Source organism: Pseudophryne corroboree, chromosome 5, assembly GCF_028390025.1.
Source record: "Pseudophryne corroboree isolate aPseCor3 chromosome 5, aPseCor3.hap2, whole genome shotgun sequence".
In the NCBI taxonomy this organism is placed as follows: Eukaryota; Metazoa; Chordata; class Amphibia; order Anura; family Myobatrachidae; genus Pseudophryne; species Pseudophryne corroboree.
Window position 1 is genome coordinate 407,252,780 of NC_086448.1, and position 18,576 is coordinate 407,271,355.

At 46.5% G+C, this 18,576-nt stretch overlaps 1 protein-coding gene across 6 annotated transcripts in view; it reads right to left on the reverse strand.

Annotated features, from left to right (window-relative positions):
- Positions 1-18,576, reverse strand: part of MARCHF6 (membrane associated ring-CH-type finger 6) — an 845,067-nt gene that overhangs the window by 432,497 nt on the left and 393,994 nt on the right. The window lies entirely within an intron of this gene.

Below are 18,576 nucleotides of genomic sequence, written 5' to 3' on the forward strand. Positions count from 1 at the left end.
ATGGAAGATGAGATACGCGACAGCGCCCCCCCATTCCAACACCCGTCGAGCTGATGCTAGAGCAAGGAGAGAAGCTGTTTTTCACGTGAGGTATTTAAAATCCGCAGTATTCTACGGTTCACATAATTAAGATTGTAGGAACTCTAGGACTAGGTTCAAATCCCAGGGAGCAGTCAGCAGAACGAATGGGGATGGATATGCAGAACTCCCTGCAGAAATCCTTGAAAGTCTGGTAGCAATGCCAAATGTTGTTGAAAAACACAGACATGGTGGATATCTGTACTTTTAGAGAGCCTAGGCGTAAGCCAGCATCTAAACTCGCCTGTAAGAAACGCAAGACCCGACCTAAACGGAAAGCAGTGGAGGGATATCCCTTCTGTTCACACCAGATCACACATGACTTTCAAATACGGTGATAATGCTTGGAAGTGACCTCCTATCGAGCCATGAGCATGATGGAAATTACTGCATGCAGTATGCCCTTTTGTGCTACTATTGCCTTTTCAAAAGCCACGCCATCGAACGTAGCCGCCTTAAGTTTGGATAAACAAAAGGACCTTGCTGAAGATCTTCCTGAAGTGGCAGGGGCCGTCGACAAGAAGAGCATAAAGTTCGGCATATAAGGCCCTGCGAGGCCAATCTGGAGCAATGAGAATTGTCAGCACTCTCTCCCACTTTATCCGTTTGAATACTCAAGAAAGTAGTCGGGAGGAAAGATGTAGATCTGTCAGAAACACCACGGAGCTGACAGCGCATCTACCGCTACTGCTTCTGGTTTCTGTGTCCTCGAGCAATAATGCTGTAGTTCATTGTTGTTGCGAGACGCCATGAAGTCTCTCTCGAGTTCTCCCCGCCGCTCGATGATCTGGTGGAAAACCTGAGGGTGCAGGCCCCACTCTCTGGGGTCCAAATCCTGTCTGCTTAAATAATCTGCCTCCAAATTGTGGACTCCTGGTATGAAAATTCCTGAAATTGCAGAGGAGTACTTCTCCGCCCAGTACAGAATCCTGGTTACTTCAATCACCAAGGAGGTGGTGATGAATGATGTACGCTACAGCCGTGGCATTGTCAGATTGCACCTGAACAGGGCGGTCTCGTAGCAGAGGAAATGCCTGGCAGAGGGCGTTGAATATTGCCCTTAATTCAAAGATGTTGATTGGGAGAGCGACTTCCTGTGGTGACCCGCGACCCTGACAGGGAGATCCTTGAGTCACCGCCCCCCAAGCTCTGAGGCTTGCATCTGTGGTCAGAAGGATCGGCCCTTCAACAGATGCAGATTGTGTAACCACCACAGCAGAAACAGGTGAGACAGAGGTAAAAGTCGAACTGACGCATGTGTAGGTGTGACCCCGCTCATTTGGATACAATTGCAATGGGCGGGAGTGGAAACATCCTTACAGAACTGCCTCAAAAGAGGCTACCATCATGCCCAAAAAGCAGATGCAGATACGTATGGAGACTTGACGTGGCTGCAAAACAAACCGTACTACTGCCTGAATTCCCTAGGCCTTGTCCAGGGGAAGGAACACTCGTTGAGACACAGTGTCGAGTATCATTCCAAGGAACTATAGTCTCTGTGTGGGTTTCAGCTAAGACTTCTTAAAATTGAGTATCCAACCATGTTGGATGACCAGATTAGGAGTGATCGTTATGTTGTGGAGTAGCTGTTTCTGAACAGTGCTTTTACGAGGAGGTTGTCAAGGTAAGACACAATATTCACCCCTTGTAGGTGAAGCTGTGACATCATTTACGCCATGACCTTTGTGAAGACTTGGGTGCTCACGAGAGTCCAAAGGGTAGAGCCTGGAATGGATACGGACATTCTTTGAGGACAAACCGAGGGTATGCCTGATGTGGAAAAATTCCTGCTCCTCCAAACCTGAAATTATCGCCCAGGGAAGACAGTCATGTGGTGGGCTGGATAGCCGTCCTCTGGTCTGATTGAGCTGCAGCGGTAGCCAGACGTCCTCAATCTCTGGTACCTCTAGAGCAGGCATTCCCAACCACGGTCCTCAAGGCACACTAACAGTCCTGGTTTTAGTGATATCCAGGCTTCAGCACAGGTGACTTAATTAGTAGCTAAGTTATTTTGATTTAACCATCTGTGCTGCAGCTTGGATATCACTAAAACCTGCACTGTTGGTGTGCCTTGAGGACCGTGGTTGGGAATGCCTGCTCTAGAGGCATGCAAACTTCTGAAACGTGTGGGTCGAAAGGACCGTAAGGAAGGTCCAAAGTAGGTATGTTGAGGTGGAGCTGAAGAAGGAAGATTACCCCGCTGTAGCCTTAAACATCCACTTATCAAATTCATCACAAAATAAAGCCTCACCCATGTAAGGTAGACATCCACGTCTTTCTTTGACTCAGCATCCGCTGTCCACTGACAGAGCCATAACGCTCGGCGTGCTGAAACTGCAATAGCTGATATTCTGGAAGTTAGCAGACCTACCTCCCTGAAAGCCTCACACAGATACACTGCAGATTCCTGTATGTGCTGTGCTAAAGCAATTTATTCTTCCTGGGGCAAATCTTCCTGAAATTCAGAAGCAAGCTACTATACCTAGGCCTCTGTGGCTCTATTAACCCAACAGCTGACTATTATAGGGTGTAAAGAAACCACCGCTGCCAAGTGTAAAATATATACATATATATATATATATATATATATATATATATATATATATATATATATATATTATTATTATTTTTATTTTTATTATTATTATTATTATTATTATTATTACTACAGGTTGAGTATCCCTTATCCAAAATGCTTGGGACCAGAAGTATTTTGGATATCGGATTTTTCCGTATTTTGGAATAATTGCATCCCATAATGAGATATCATGGCGATGGGACCCAAGTCTAAGCACAGAATGAATCTATGTATCATATACACCTTATACACACAGCCTGAAGGTCATTTTAGCCAATATTTTTAATAATTTTGTGCATGAAACAAAGTTTGCGTACATTCACACAATTCATTTATGTTTTATATACACCTTATACACACAGCCTGAAGGTCATTTAATACAATATTTTTAATATCTTTCTGTATTAAACAAAGTTTGTGTACGTTGAGCCATCAGAAAACAAAGGTTTCACTATTTCACTCTCACTCAAAAAATTCCGTATTTCGGAATATTCCGTATTTCGGAATATTTGGATATGGGATACTCAACCTGTATTTTTTTTTTAGGGTGTTTTCTAACTTATGGTCCGAAAGCCCTTTTTTTTTTTTATAACATGGATACTGACGGATCCACCGGAGGATTTTCCCAATGTTTTCTGTTTTCCAGAGGAAAGGAAAGAAAGCAAGAATACGCTTAGGTACCTTAAACTTCTTGTCCGGGTGTACCCAGGCTTCCTGAAATTGGCTATCTAATTCCTCTGAGATAGGAAAAGTAGCCAAAGTTTTAATGGCTTTAGGACAACTCAGTGAATGTCCTTGAGTGGCCCAGCCAGAGCCCAGACTTGTATCCGATTGAACATCTCTGGAGAGATCTGAAAATGGTTGTGCACTGATGCTTCCCACCCGGAGCTTGAGAGGAGCTGCAAAGAGAAATGGGTGAAACTGCCCAAAGATAGGTGTGCCAAGCTTGTGGCATCATATTCAAAAAGACTTGAGGCTGTAATTGCTGCCAAAAGGTGCATCAACAAAGTATTGTGCAAAGGCTTTGAATACTTATGTACATGTGATTTCTTAGTTTTTTATTTTAAATAAATTTGCAAAAATCTAAAAAAAAAAAAAAAAACTTTTTTATGTCATTATGGGGTATTGTGTGTAGAATTTTGAGGGAAAAATAATTTATTGCATTTTGGAATAAGGCTGTAACATAACAAATCGTGGAAAAAGTGAAGCGCTGTGAATACTTTTTGGTTGCACTGTATTTATTCAGCTGAGGGTGTTTTACACCACCCTGCTTAAGTATGGTGTTATGTCAACAAGGCTACTGAAGCCTGGACAGAACAACTGTCCACAGACTTGCGTGAAGGTCTCTCTGCTAAGGAAATGATACCTCTAGCTGAATACATCCGTGAATCTGCCGCCTATCTGGGGGGTGCATCCAAGGATGTATGCACCCTCGGCGGTCGGATTTTAACCTTGGCAATATCTGCCTGAAGAGCTCTTTGGCTGCATCAGTGGCAGGCGGATGTGGAATTTAAAAAGGCAGTAGCGGGCACTACCCTTAAATGGGATAGATCTTGTTCGGTCCAGAGCTGGAAAAATTGATTTTCCAGGCTAATGTAGGTAAGTTATCTGCCCCTCAGCTGCTCCAGCTTCTCGGAGGCCGAACACTGGACCTTCCTTCCAAACCCTTATGTGCACGTTCCAAGTTCAGAGGCCATTACAGAGGGAGGAGCTGGAGGTCCCGAGGTTCCAGAAGTCATGGCAGAGAAGCAGCACTCTCCTCCCACCAGGAAAGTAAGTCCACCAACAAGCAGCACTCTCCTCCCACCAGGACAGTAAGTCCACCATCAAGCCCAGTGCATGACAGGCTTCCCTCTCACCTGGGTGGAAACTCGTCCTACGAGATTACAGGGACGTGTGGACAGAATCCTGTCCAGATGCCTAGTTTCGGGATCTCGTCACCCAGGGGTACAAAATAGTTTTCCAAATCCAACCACCTCACCGGTACTTTACCACAGGTTTGCAAGCTTTAGACGACAGGTGTATCATAATGCAGGAGACTATCGAGCAAGGGTGTTGGATCCAGTCCCAACACATTAGCAGAAACAGGGCTTCTACTCAAGTCTATTACCTGTAACAAAGCCAGACGGATCGGCCAGACCAATTGTGAATTTGAAGACTCTCAATCCTTTTTTTAGAGTACTCAAATTCAAGATGGTGTCCCTTCAGTCGATTATAGCGAGACTAAAACAAAACAAGTTCATGCTGTCCTTACACATCAAGCACGCTTACCTGGACATTCCCATTTGGCCTCCGGACCAGGAGTTTCTCAGATTTGCCTTTCGGGCATCTCACTTCGAATTCCAGGTTTTGCCGTTCGGCCTGTCCTCGGCCCCCTGGGTGCTCACGAAGGTCATGGCCATCATGATAATTCTACTTCGGACACAAGGGGTTACGATCGTCCCTTATCTGGACAATCTTTTCCTGAAGGCTCATTTCAGGGGCCAGTTGCTTCAGAAAATCGAAGTTACTCACAAGTTCCTCATTCGACATGGGTGGATCCTAAACTTCCAAAAGTCTCATCTGCGACCTACACAGAAGCAGCATTTCTTGGGGATGATTCCCGACAAAGTCCTGCAGAGAGTATTCCTCCCCTTCGGAAAAAGTCTAGTCAATAAAGGAGATGATGAGTTTGGTTCTACACCATAGTCGAGCATTTGTACACCCATGTATACGTCTCCTCGGAAAGACGGTGGAAGCCTTCGAGGACATGCCGTATGGCTGTTTCCATACAAAGCCTCTTCAGCTGCGTCTGCTAAGACAGTGGACCGGATAACATCTGTCTCTCCATCAAAGGCTGACTATCACCCAAGGCTAAGTCTCACTTCTCTGGTGGTTGAACTCTACACACATGTTGAAAGGCAAGAGGTTTGGAATTTTGGAGTGGACTCTGCTCACTACAGCCACAAGTCTGAGGATGGGGGCGCCGACAATGGAAAAACAGGTTCAAGGGCAATGGACCCCACAAGGAACTACCCTGCCCATTAACATCCTCAAATTAAGAGCAGTGCATCCCCTGTCAATGCATCAGCCCAGGCTGCCACTGCTTACGCTATCTGAGCGGAAGCCAAGGCTGGTCTAATGATTGTCCCAGACAAAAATAAAAAATGGTCTTTAGAAAACCATCGAGTCTCCTATCCGTGACATCATTTATGTTGAAAACAAAAATAATGTAGATTATCGCAGCAATCTTCTTTTTTAAACAGTCCTCAGCTGGATGAGGATAAATGGAATTTAATTTCCTAGAATTCTAACTTCCTATTGGGCGTAACCCAACATAATTTCCATTAGCTGTTTTGGGCCGTTTAAATACAGCTGACTTAGTTTCTAACACAGGCTATGCTGCTTCTGAGGATCGAATGGCTTACATAGCACTAATTAGCTCAGGCATGTCCACTGAGCTGAGAACTCCTGGAAGTACAATAAGTCCTCAGCTAAACATGTGTAGACTGTGAAGATGATGTATCAAGTCTATGTGATATACTTACCACCGGCCTTTCAGCCTGCCTTTGTTAAGAGGCTGCCATTCATGCATGTAAGGGTTAATAGGATAACCTATCACTGGTATAGGGGCTGGCATTATCTGCTCAGCTACATTGGATAATGGCTGTGCATAGTAGCCCATGAAGGTTCAACCAGAACCTGTGCCTGCCTCGGTTACTTAAGAGGCTTTGGAGACAACTAAACCATTTTGCACATAATCCCACAGAACTAGTCCTGATAGGTTAATTTAGCTCTGCAATACCACATGAAATTAGTGTTGGTGTTGCTGTGGAAAGTGTATTTTCCCCACCCTTGCCGCTCTTAGACATGATAAATAAATCACACACCTTAGTGTTATTACACAATTTGTGACTGTAATCACTTTCAAATGTTAGTGACATACAATCCGAGCCTACCCTGCTTTGCACCAGCATTAAGGATCGGAAGACAGAAAAACTGACGAACAATTTATAGTAAAGTCAGCAATCACACCAGCAGTCACAGGTTATACATTAGTATAATAAAGCAATACGAGAACATAATCAACTACAAATACATTTCAAGTATGTAGGAGAAACATATTACTGCCTTACCCTATATAGGAATTTTAAACGTATTCAGTTGCACAGCAAAAGAAAACCACAGCAATAATTATTAGACTTGTATGCATCAGGCACTTTATCTAACTATTCGTGCTCAAAGGTAGATTGACACTTAGTGCTGTATTACCCGCTCAGTAGAGTTGGATACAGGAAAACTCCCCCGCATCCAGGACCGATCAATACGTTTGCAAATGCTGAGCGGATCCAGACGCTACTAGTGTACACAATCGCTCCGTGAACCTATAGTGAACACTGACGCACCAGTCACACAGCCGCCTATGCTGCGACTGGGTCCCCTGAGTACACAGCATCTCAGACGCAAGCGGGGAAAAAGTTCATGGTGGGGGACTCTGAGGAAACTGGTCATGAACCGGGGGGAGGGGGAGACAAGGGGAGAGTCTGACTCCCCACTGCTGACATCAACCCTAGGGATCGTGGCCTCATACTACCCCCCTGGAGCCTATGATCCCTAAGGCCTAGTGCTGGTGCACTCTCTTTGGCTGCCGCTTCGGCGACTGTTTGGTAGTCTCCACCCAAAACAGTGTGGCTGTATCCGCGTTCCCCCTCTAAGCGGAACCGATGCCTTACCTTCTCCCCATGCTCCGGCCACAGCCTGGTAACGTCTGCTGGACCTGCTAGTATATCAGACACAGACGCCCGCCTAAACAGCATTGTACTCGTGGGTAAGCTTTGTCGCATCTCGGTGGAGAGTTGGAGCGACTTTTTCCAAGGTAAGTATAAGACGCTTATTAGAAAGATCACTCAGAAAATAGTAAGGACTATAAAAATAAAATAAGAAAGCTTATGGCTGCTAAAAAAAAAAAAAAAGCAGCCCTCTGACCATGGTCCGGCTCCTGCCGCACCAAACAAAAATCTGATATGCCTGTGGATACCCTGTGGACCTGTAGGAGAAACCACAAATAACTTGCAGTGGTTGTTGTGAAACAGAAAATGCACACATTTGCTTTTAGTTTACTTCATCACAATTATTATTATTATTTGCCATTTTGGATAGATTTTTTTTTACCGTATACAAGGAGGTATACAAAAAATTCAGGCATTAAAAAAAAATAAATTGGATTTTAATTACCTACCGGTAAATCCTTTTCTCGTAGTACGTAGAGGATGCTGGGGTCCATATTAGTACCATGGGTTATAAACTGGTCCACCAGGAGCCATGGGCACTTTAAGAGATTGATAGTGTGGGCTGGCTCCTCCCTCTATGCCCCTCCTACCAGACTAGAAACTGTGCCCGAGGAGACTGACAACTTTGAGAGAAGGATTTTACACAGATAGTGGTGAGATTCACACCAGCACACGCATACAAGGCAAACCAAGCTAACCAGCTCGAAAACTCAGCAACGGCTGAACAATATTACTTAACCAAGTAACCAAAACAGTACTTAACCAAGAACAAAGCAGTACTGAACCAAATAACCACTGCAGGATCACGAAGCGCTGGGTGGGCACCCAGCATCCTCTACGGACTACGAGAAAAGGAATTACCGGTAGGTAATTAAAATCCTATTTTCTCTTATGTCCTAGAGGATGCTGGGGTCCATATTAGTACCATGGGGATGTACCAAAGCTCCCGAGCGCGGAGGCTGCTGCAGAACTGATTGACCAAACTTTAGGTCCTCAGAGGCCAAAGTATCGAACTTGTAGAACTTGGCAAACGTGTTTGACCAAGACCAAGTAGCTGCACAGCAAAGTTGTAAAGCCGAGACACCCTGGGCAGCTGCCCAGAAAGAACCCACCTTATGAGTAGAGTGGGTCTTAACAGATTTTGGACACAGCAAACCAGCCATTGAATATGCATGCTGGATAGTGACCCTGATCCAGTGAGAGATTGTCGGCTTAGATGCAGGACACCTAACAAAGTGAAAGCCTTTCACGTGAGAAACTTGACCTCAACCTCCTGAAGAGGCTCAAACCAACCCGATTGGAGGAACTATAACACCACGTTAAGATCCCAGGGCTCCGTAGGCAGCACAAAGGGAGGCTGGATGTGCAGAATCCCTTTCGTAGCCGTGGTTAAGTTTTGATAAGCTAACGGCCCCTGTTGCAAAAGGTCCTCCTGAAGAAGAAGAGGTCTCGGATTTCCCAGCAGTAGATCCAGAAGATCCGCGTACCAAGTCCTTCTTGGCCAGTCCGGAACAATGAGGATTGCCTGAACTCTTGTTCTCTTTATGAGTTTTAGAATCCGTGGAATGAGTGGAAGAGGAAGAAACACGTACACTGACTGGAACATCCACGGAGTCACCAGGGCGTCCACCATCAACCCTTGTGGGTCTCGTGAACTGGAACAGTACCTTCGAAGCTTCTTGTTGAGACGGGAGGCCATCATGTCTATTTGAGGTATACCCCAAAGACTTGTCACCCCCGTGAACACATCCGGATAGAGGCCCCACTCTCCGGGAGGTAGTGTCTGCTGAGGAAGTCCGCTTCCCAGTTGTCCACTCCCGACATGAAGATTACTGACAGCGCCAACGCTTGCTTTCTGCCCAGAGGAGGATTCTTGTTTCCTCTGACATTGCAGTTCTGCTCTTCTTTCTGCCTTGTCGGTTTATGTAGGCCACAGTCGTTACATTGTACGACTGCACCTGAATGGATTGATCATGTAGAAGATGTGCCGATTGTAGAAGGCCGTTGTACACGGCTCTTAGCTCCAAAATGTTTATTGGAAGAATGGATTCCAGACTTAACCACCTTTCTTGGAAGGTTTCCCTTTGTGTGACTACGCCCCAACCGCTGAGACTTGCATCCGTGGTTAAAAGGATCCAGTTCTGAATACCGAACCTGCGACCCTTGAGAAGGCGAGGCAGATGTAGCCACCACAGGAGTCAAATCCTGGCTTTCGGTAACAGGCGTATCCTCTGGTGCATGTGCAGGTGAGATCCCGACCACTAATCCAGAAGATCCAGTTGGAGTGCACTGATGAACAGATACCCGGGCAGGTCTCAAGACATCATGAACCATCGTTTAAATCACCAACGCTTTTTCCACTGTAAGAAATACCCTCTGCATCTCCGTGTCGAGGATCATCCCTAGGAAAGAATCTCCTTGTTGGCTCCAAATGTGACTTTGGAAGATTCAGGATCCATCCGTGTTCCCTGAGAAGTCGAGTCGCGAGAGCAATGGACTGCAATAACCTCTCCCTGGAAGATGGCTTTATCAGCAGATCGTCCAGATATGGAATTATATTCACACCCTGTTTGCGATGGGGAGAATCATCATCTCTGCCATTACCTTGGTGAACACTCTTGGTGCTGTGGAGAGGCTGAATGGCAGTGCCTGGAACGGATAGTGACAATCCACCAGTGCAAATCTGAGATAAGCCTGGTGTGGGGGCCAAATCGGAATGTGGAGGAACGCATCCTTTATATCTAGAGATATCAGGAACTCTCCCTCCTCTATCCCTGAGATCACCGCTCTCAGAGACTTTATTTTGAACTTGAATTGCCTCAGATAAGGGTTTAGCGACTTCAGGTTCAAAATAGGCCTGACCGAACCACGAAAAGGTTTGACTAGTAACCCTGGTGTACTAGATGAGGTGGAACTGGAACAATAACAGCAGACCATTCCAATTTGTGAATGGCTTCATGAAGGATAGCCCTTTCCGTCAGCAAATTTGAAAAACCAGTGGGGTGGGAGCTCTTGAAACTTAAGTTTGTTCCCCTGGGACACAATATCCAGTGCCCAGGGATCCAGACCAGACGACACCAAAATGTGACTGAAACGTCTGAGCCTCGCTCCCACCTGCCCGTTCTCCAGGTAGGGAGGTCCACCGTCACAATGAGGATTTTGACGACACAGAGGCAGACTTCTGTTCTTGGGAACCAGCAGGTGCCGTTTTTGGGGATTTTGCGCGTCCACCTCTGAAGAAAGTGGTAGGAGCCTTGGACTTCTTTACTTTTGCAGACCGAAAGGACTGCACAGAGGACGTAGCAAAAGGTTTCTTCGTCGTCGGAGAGGCTGAGAGAAGAAAGGTTAATTTACAAGCGTTTGCCGCGGAAATCCACGCATCCAATGCTTCCCAAATAGAGCCTGACCTGTGAAGGGTAGGTTCTCCACACTTCTCCTGGATGCCGTGTCTGCAGACCACTGGCGTAGCCAGAGTCCACTGCGTGCTGAAACAGCCATAGACGACGTCCTTGCAGTCAGATTACCCAGGTACTTCATGGCCTCCAACATGAAACCCGCAGAATCATGTATGTTACGTAAAAACAATTCAATTTCACTTCTATCCATAGTATCTAATTCCTTTAGTAACGTGCCTGACCACTTTAATATGGCTTTAGAAATCCATGCACAGGCAATAATGGGCCTTAATGCCACTACTGAAGCAGTGTATATGGATTTGAGCGTAGTTTAAATCTTGCGGTCCGCCAGTTCTTTCAAAGCGGTAGACCACAGGACAGGCAAAACAACCTTCTTAGACAGTCTAGATACAGAAGCGTCTACTACAGGCGGGTTTTCCCACTTTTTCCTATTATCCTCAGGGAAAGGAAAAGCTACAAGAACCCTCTTTGGGATCTGGAATTTTTTCTCTGGTTTTTCCCAGGATTTTTCAAACAATGCGTTTAATTCCTTAGACGCAGGGAAGGTCAGGGAGACTTTCTTATTGTCTGTAAAGTAAGCCTCCTCTACCTGTTCAGGTGGTTTGTCAGTAATGTGTAACACATTCCTAATAGCCTCAATCATGAGTGCACCCCCCCTTGCTAGGGAAGCCTCACCCACCCGCATATACGCATCACCCTCTGCCGTGTTAGAGTAGGTGTCCGTGTCAACCTGCATAATTTGAGAAAGCGCACGTTTTTTGGAAACACCAGGGGATTTTGAGGTAGTGGAGACAGAACCAGACAAACCCTCCACAGATTGTTTTAAAATCTGTGATTCAGTCTCATAATGTGCAATCCTAGTAGAAATCTGGGATATCAATCTGATAAAGCTAATTATTTATCTTATAACATTCACTATATATTGGTAAGAGACTCAGTACGCAATGGGCGTACGGGGTACTGTAAGGGTACGCACTTAGCGTAGCAGACGCTAGGCCGTGGTCGAGACGCACGAGCGGCACGTTCGCTCACGGCTTACGTTGGGTATCGAGCACGCTATAGGCGGTCCGAGTACCGTAATGCTACGCTACTAGCGTAGCGGACGCTGTGCCCACAAGAGGAACACGAGCGGCGCAGACGCTCACAGGATGACACAGTAAACCTTGTATGCAACACAATGAAGGGATATACATATACTGTAATGATATAACGCTTCTTAACCTTGTTAATATAAAAGCTGCTTGAGCTATTGAGACGCTCCGAATACCCTTAGCAATGTAATGATAAACACACAATACCTTGTAGGGTTCCAAAACCTTTATCTAGATGATTTTAGTATGTAAAAGGGGAAAACAGTTACAGCTTATACACTACAGCACTAACATAAAACACCTAAACAGAACAACTGAAATTATACAATATACAACAGTTTCTTAATCCTAAACAATAACAGAGAGAGAGAGAGAGAGAGAGAGAGAGTATGGCAAATACAAACAGAGAATAAGTTGGTTACAGAGAAAAACGTACACACTGGGGAATGATCGCTGCGCAGTCCTGGAACCAGCTCTCTAGTTAGTCAATGATGAAAACCGTTGTGGAGAGTAGACTGAGCTGGCCCTGGCTGGCTGTTCTTATATACCCTACATACAGTACACTACAAAGGGCCCTATAATCTCATTGTTCATTGGACACAGGAATCTGTCTTCACATTATAACAAAAGGTCATAGGTTGATTCGAACAGGTGGGTTGTGACTATTTCATACTGCTCAGGTGGGAGGGAATCTCAGGATTCCCGCCGCATGGATAATGAACTGCAAATACAGTAAATACTCTACCGTTGCATACTAAACACCACTGCTCAAAACCTGTCTGACCCTTCGTATCATGTAAAGAGGGATCTCTCTGTCCATGAACCAGTTACTCTAAACAAACTTACTGATATTATTAAGGGGACCATAACCTATAAAATACACTATTCAGATTAACTATGTAACGATCGAGTCGCCCGCCAGACGCACACAAACCCTACCGTAAATGCACATACCACGCGCCTGAGCGCACGACCGTGGAGGCGCCGTCACGCAACTGCGAATATGCGAACGCACGGGAGAGAATGTGCACGTGCAGCGGGCAAGCGCATGGGGTTAGTACAAGGCATCATAGGTCGCTATATTTTTCGACTTTGACAATTCCCTTAATAGAAGCCACTACTGGGGATCAGATGAGACAAATTATTACATTCCTGAGTACATGGACTAGATTCCTCTGGAGAAGATACATATTCTGCCACACAAGACACCAGAGTCCCTGGACATGTTTATGTGGGAATTTGCATACACACAGGAAAAATAGGATTTTGATACCTACCGGTAAATCCTTTTCTCCTAGTCCGTAGAGGATGCTCGAGATGACATCAAGACCATGGGGTATAGACGGGATCCGCAGGAAACATGGGCACTCTAAAGACTTTTCATCGGGTGTGAACTGGCTCCTCCCTCTATGCCCCTCCTCCAGACCTCAGTTATAGGAACTGTGCCCAGGGAGACTGACATTTCGAGGAAAGGAATTACTTAACTAGTGGTGAGATATCTACCAACTCACACCCTCAACCATGCCGCACACATGGCATTCAACATAACACACGCCAACAGGCATGAACCAATTGCAGCAACATGCTGAACTAAAATAACACAGCTTGTGTAACTGTATTAACTAAACCGCAGGTAAAATACGCACTGGGATGGGTGCCCAGCATCCTGTACTGACTAGGAGAAAAGGATTTACCGGTAGGTATCAAAATCCTATTTTCTCATACGTCCTAGAGGATGCTGGGGACGACATCAAGACCATGGGGTCTATACCAAAGCTCCAGTACGGGCAGGAGAGCGCCGATGACCCTGCAGCACCGATTGACCAAACTTGAGTTCCTCATCGGCCAAGGTGTCAAACTTGTAGAACTTAGCAAATGTATTTCACCCTGACCAAGTAGCTGCTCGGCAAAGTTGTAATGCCGAGACCCCCCGGGCAGCCACCCAGGATGAGCCCACCTTCCTAGTGGAGTGAGCCTTTACCGACGTCGGTAACGGCAATCCAGCCGTAGTATGAGCTTGCTGAATCGTATTTCTAATCCAGCGTGCAATAGTCTGCTTGGAAGCAGGACAGCCAATCTTGTTATGAGCATACAGGACAAACAGAGCCTCTGTTTTCCGTACATGAGCCGTTCTAGCGACAGATTTTCAAAGCTCTAACCACATCTAGAGATTTTGAATCGGTGAATGTGTCAGTAACTACTGGCACTACAATAGGTTTGTTTATGTGGAAAGATGAAACCACCTTCGGAAGAAAATGTTGATGAGTCCTCAACTCTGCCCTATCTTCATGGAAGATCAGGTAAGGGCTCTTGTGAGACAAGGCCAACAATTCAGACACCCGCCTTGCGGATGCCAAAGCCAAAAGCATCACCACTTTCCAAGTGAGAAACTTCAACTCTATCTTTTGTAGAGGCTCAAACCAATCCGATTGAAGGAACTGCAATACCACGTTAAGGTCCCATGGTGCCACTGGAGGCACGAATGGAGGCTGGAAGTGCAGAACCCTTTTCACAAAGGTCTGAACCTCTGGAAGAGAGGCCAATTGTTTCTGAAAGAACACTGACAAGGTCAAAATCTGGACCTTGACTGATGCCAATCGGAGGCCCGCCTCCACACCATCCTGCAAAAAATGGAGAAAACGTCCTAAATTAAAAACTCTTCCGTAGGAGCTTTCTTGGATTCACACCAAGATACATATTTTCTCCAAATACGGTGGTAATGTTTCGACGTTACTCCCTTTCTGGCCTGAATAAGGGTGGGGATGACCTCATCGGGAATACCCTTATGGGCTAGAATACGGCGCTCAACAGCCATGCCGCCAAACGTAGCCGCAGTAAGTCTTGATACACACACGGCCCCTGCTGCAGCAGGTCCTCTCGAGGAGGAAGAGTCCGAGGATCTCCTATGAGTAACTGCTGAAGATCTGGGTACCAAGCCCTCCTTGGCCAGTCTGGGGCAATGAAGATTGCTCGAACCCTTGTTTTTCTTATGATCCTGAGTACTTTTGGGATCAGCAGAAGTGGAAGGAAGACATACACTGACGGAAACACCCACTGGGTCACCAGTGCATCCACTGCTACTGCTTGAGGGTCTCTCGACCTGGAACAGTATCTTTGAAGCTTCTTGTTGAGACAAGACGCCATCATGTCTATTTGACGAATTCCCCAAAGACTTGTCACCTCTGCAAAGACTTCTTGGTGGAGGCCCCACTCTCCTGGATGTAGATCGTGTCTGCTGAGGAAGTCTGCTTCCCAGTTGTCTCCTCCCGGAATGAATATTGCAGACAGAGCTTGTAGATGTTTTTCTGCACAGCTGAGGATTTTTGTTGCCTCTGCCATTGCCGCTCTGCTTTTCGTTCCACCCTGCCTGTTTATGTATGCGACAGCTGTTACATTGTCCGCCTAGATCTGCACGGGACGGTCTTGAAGATGTACCGCTTGTTGAAGGCCGTTGTAAATGGCTCTTAGCTCCAGAACGTTTATGTGAAGGCAGGCTTCCTGTTGTGACCAACGTCCCTGGAAGTTTTCTCCCTGAGAGACTGCTCCCCAGCCTCGGAGACTTGCATCCGTGGTTACCAGGACCCAGTCCTGAATCCCGAACCTGCGTCCCTCTAGTAGGTGAGAGCTGTGTAACCACCACAGGAGCGAAATCCTGGTGTTTGACGACAGGATAATCTTTCTGCGCATGTGTGACCTGCTAAACTGTATGGCCTCGTAGGCCGCCACCATCTTCCCCAACACCTGAAAGCACTGATGGATCGACACACTTGATGGTTTCAATATCTGTTGTACCATTTTCTGGATTTCCAGAGCATTTTCCAGCGGAAGAAATACTCTCTGAACTTCTGTGTCCAGAATCATCTCGAGGAAAGACAACCTTGTCGTCGGTTCCAACTATGACTTCAGGTAATTTATGATCCACCTGTGTTGTTGGAGTATTGACAGAGAGAGTGATACGTTTTGTAACAACTGCTCCCTGGATCTCGCCTTTAACAGAAGGTCGTCCAGATAAGGAAATATACTGACTCCTTTCTGACAAAGGAGAATCATCATCATCTCCGCCATCACCTTGGTGAATACCCTCGGCGCCGTAGAGAGACCGAAAAGTAACGTCTGGAATTGGTAATGGCAATCCTGAACAGCGAATCTCAGATAAACCTGGTGTGGAGGATAAATGGGAACATGCAGGTAAGCATCCTTTCTGTCCACCGACACAAAGTAGTCCCCCTCCTCCAGACTGGCAATCACTGCCCGAAGTGATTCCATCTTGAACTTGAACCTTTTTAGGTAACCATTCAGATCCTTTAGATTTAGGATCGGTCTGACCGAGCCATCCGGCTTCGGAACCACAAAGAGGCTTGAATAAAAACCCCTCCCTTGTTGTGACAATGGTACCAGGACTATGACCTGGTCTTGACATCATTTTTGGATTGTCGCTGTTACTGCTTCTCTTTCTGACGGAGAAACTGGAAAGGTCGATTTGAAAAATCGGCATGGGGGAACGTCTTGAAACTCCAGCTTGTACCCATGGGATACTATTTGCAACACCCAGGGATCCAGGTCAGACAGAATCCAATCCTGGCTGAAGAGTCTGAGACGTGCCCCCACCCGAGCGGCCTCCCGCAAGGGAGCTCCAGCGTCATGCTGGGGATTTGGCAGAAGTATGGGTAGATTTCTGCTCTTGGCAACCTGGAGCCACTGTGGGCTTCTTCCCCCTTCCCCTACCTGCAAAGAAGGGGGAACCACTCGTATTTTTGTATTTATTGGGCCGAAAGGACTGCATTTGCGGGTGATAGGTCTTTCTTTGCCGGTGCAGGCGGCAAAAATGTCGACTTACCTGCGGTAGCCGCCGAGACTATCGCATCCAGGCCATCGCCAAATAAGGCCTCACCTTTATATGGGAGATACATGTTTCTTTTGGAATCTGCATCCGCGTTCCACTGGCGAATCCACAATGCCCGCCTAGCCGATACTGCCATGGTAGCGGCCTGTGAGCTCAAGAGTCCAATATCCTTCATTGCTTCCAGCATGTAAGCGGCAGCGTCCTTGATATTCCCTAACTTAAGGAGCATCTCATCTTTATCAATCGTATCAATTTCTGATTACATGCTTTCTGAACCATTTTTCAATAGCGCGACTCACCCATGCGCAGGTAATAGTGGGCCTAATCAGTGTACCATTGGTAACATAAATGGATTTCAATGTCGTTTCCATTTTGCGGTCTGCCGGCTCTTTAAGAGAAGCCGTGCCAGGAGCAGGGAGAATTACCTTCTTTGTCAACCTGGAAAGTGCACTGTCTAACACACGGGGTGACTCCCACTTTTTCCTGTCCTCAGCCGGGAAAGGGTAAGCTATGTGAATCCTTTTGGGAATACGAAATCTTTTATCAGGATTCACCCACATCCCTTCAAACAGAGCATTTAGTTTGTGTGAAGGGGGGAACGTGACTTTGGACTTCTTTTCCATACATAAATATGCCTTCTGCTGAGGTACAGGAGTGGTTTCTGTAACCTCCAACACTTCCCTTATAGCCACAATCATATATTGTATATTCTTTGCCAATTTATGATCTATCTCTCTGGATTCACTACCGTCGACACAAGAGTCACAATCCGTGTCAGTATCCGTGTTTACAACATTTGCAAATGGTCTCTTATGTGACCCAGAGGGGCTGCCCGCATAAGGAATAACAGCATCCTGAAAAATCACATCTTCCACAGATTTTCTCCAGCATGCATCCTTACGTATCACGTATCTCTTTCACCCATGCAGGCTCTTGGTGTGCCGGTAGCGCCACCACATTACAACTTTGTGACCCTAAAATGCCTTCCTCCGGGGAGGAACTCCCTGCCTCAGACATGCATCACACGTGTACAGCACACCAACAGACACACTGGGACTTATTTTGGGGACAGACCCACAGTAAAATCTGTCAGAGGGACACAGGATAGGAGCAGCCAGTTCACAATCCCAGCACCAGTATTTCCTGTGAACACAGTATGTCCACAGCATAACAGCGCTTTTAAGAGAGTTTATATACACTATCAAATGCACTACAAATGCTTTCTGCCCCCCCTTACTAGTAACCTGTACTTGTCAGAAGAGGAGTAGAGGACCAGCGTGTTCTCTGCAGCCTGAGGAGAGAGAGAAAATGGCGCTGAGTAGTGTGCTGGCTGCCTGAGGAAGAAGCTCCGCCCCCGCAATGGCGCGTCCTTACACTCATACAAACACTGTAATATTTATACTGGCGGGGGGTAGGGCTGTGCCAGGGGCAACTTATGCCCACTTTTAGCCAGTTTGAGGTAATTTTCTTGCTGCCCAGAGCGACCCCCCCCCCCGCAGTGCCTGTGTGTGCGGGCAGCAATGTCGTGTGCTGCGCTCCCGCCAGCCGCGCTGCAACTCAGCCGTTACTTACTTGATAGAAGATCATTCTTCTTATACTCACCTGTCTTCTGACTTCTGGCTCTGTGAGGGGGATGACGGTGTGCTGTGGGAGTGAGCATCTAGACACGGCTAGCGTTCAGTTCCCTTCAGGAGCTAATGGCGTCCTGTCAGCCAGAAGCAGAGCCATGAAACTCTGAGAAAGTTGGTTCTGCTTCTGCCCCCTCAGTCCCACGAAGCAGGGAGTCTGATGCCAGCAGATC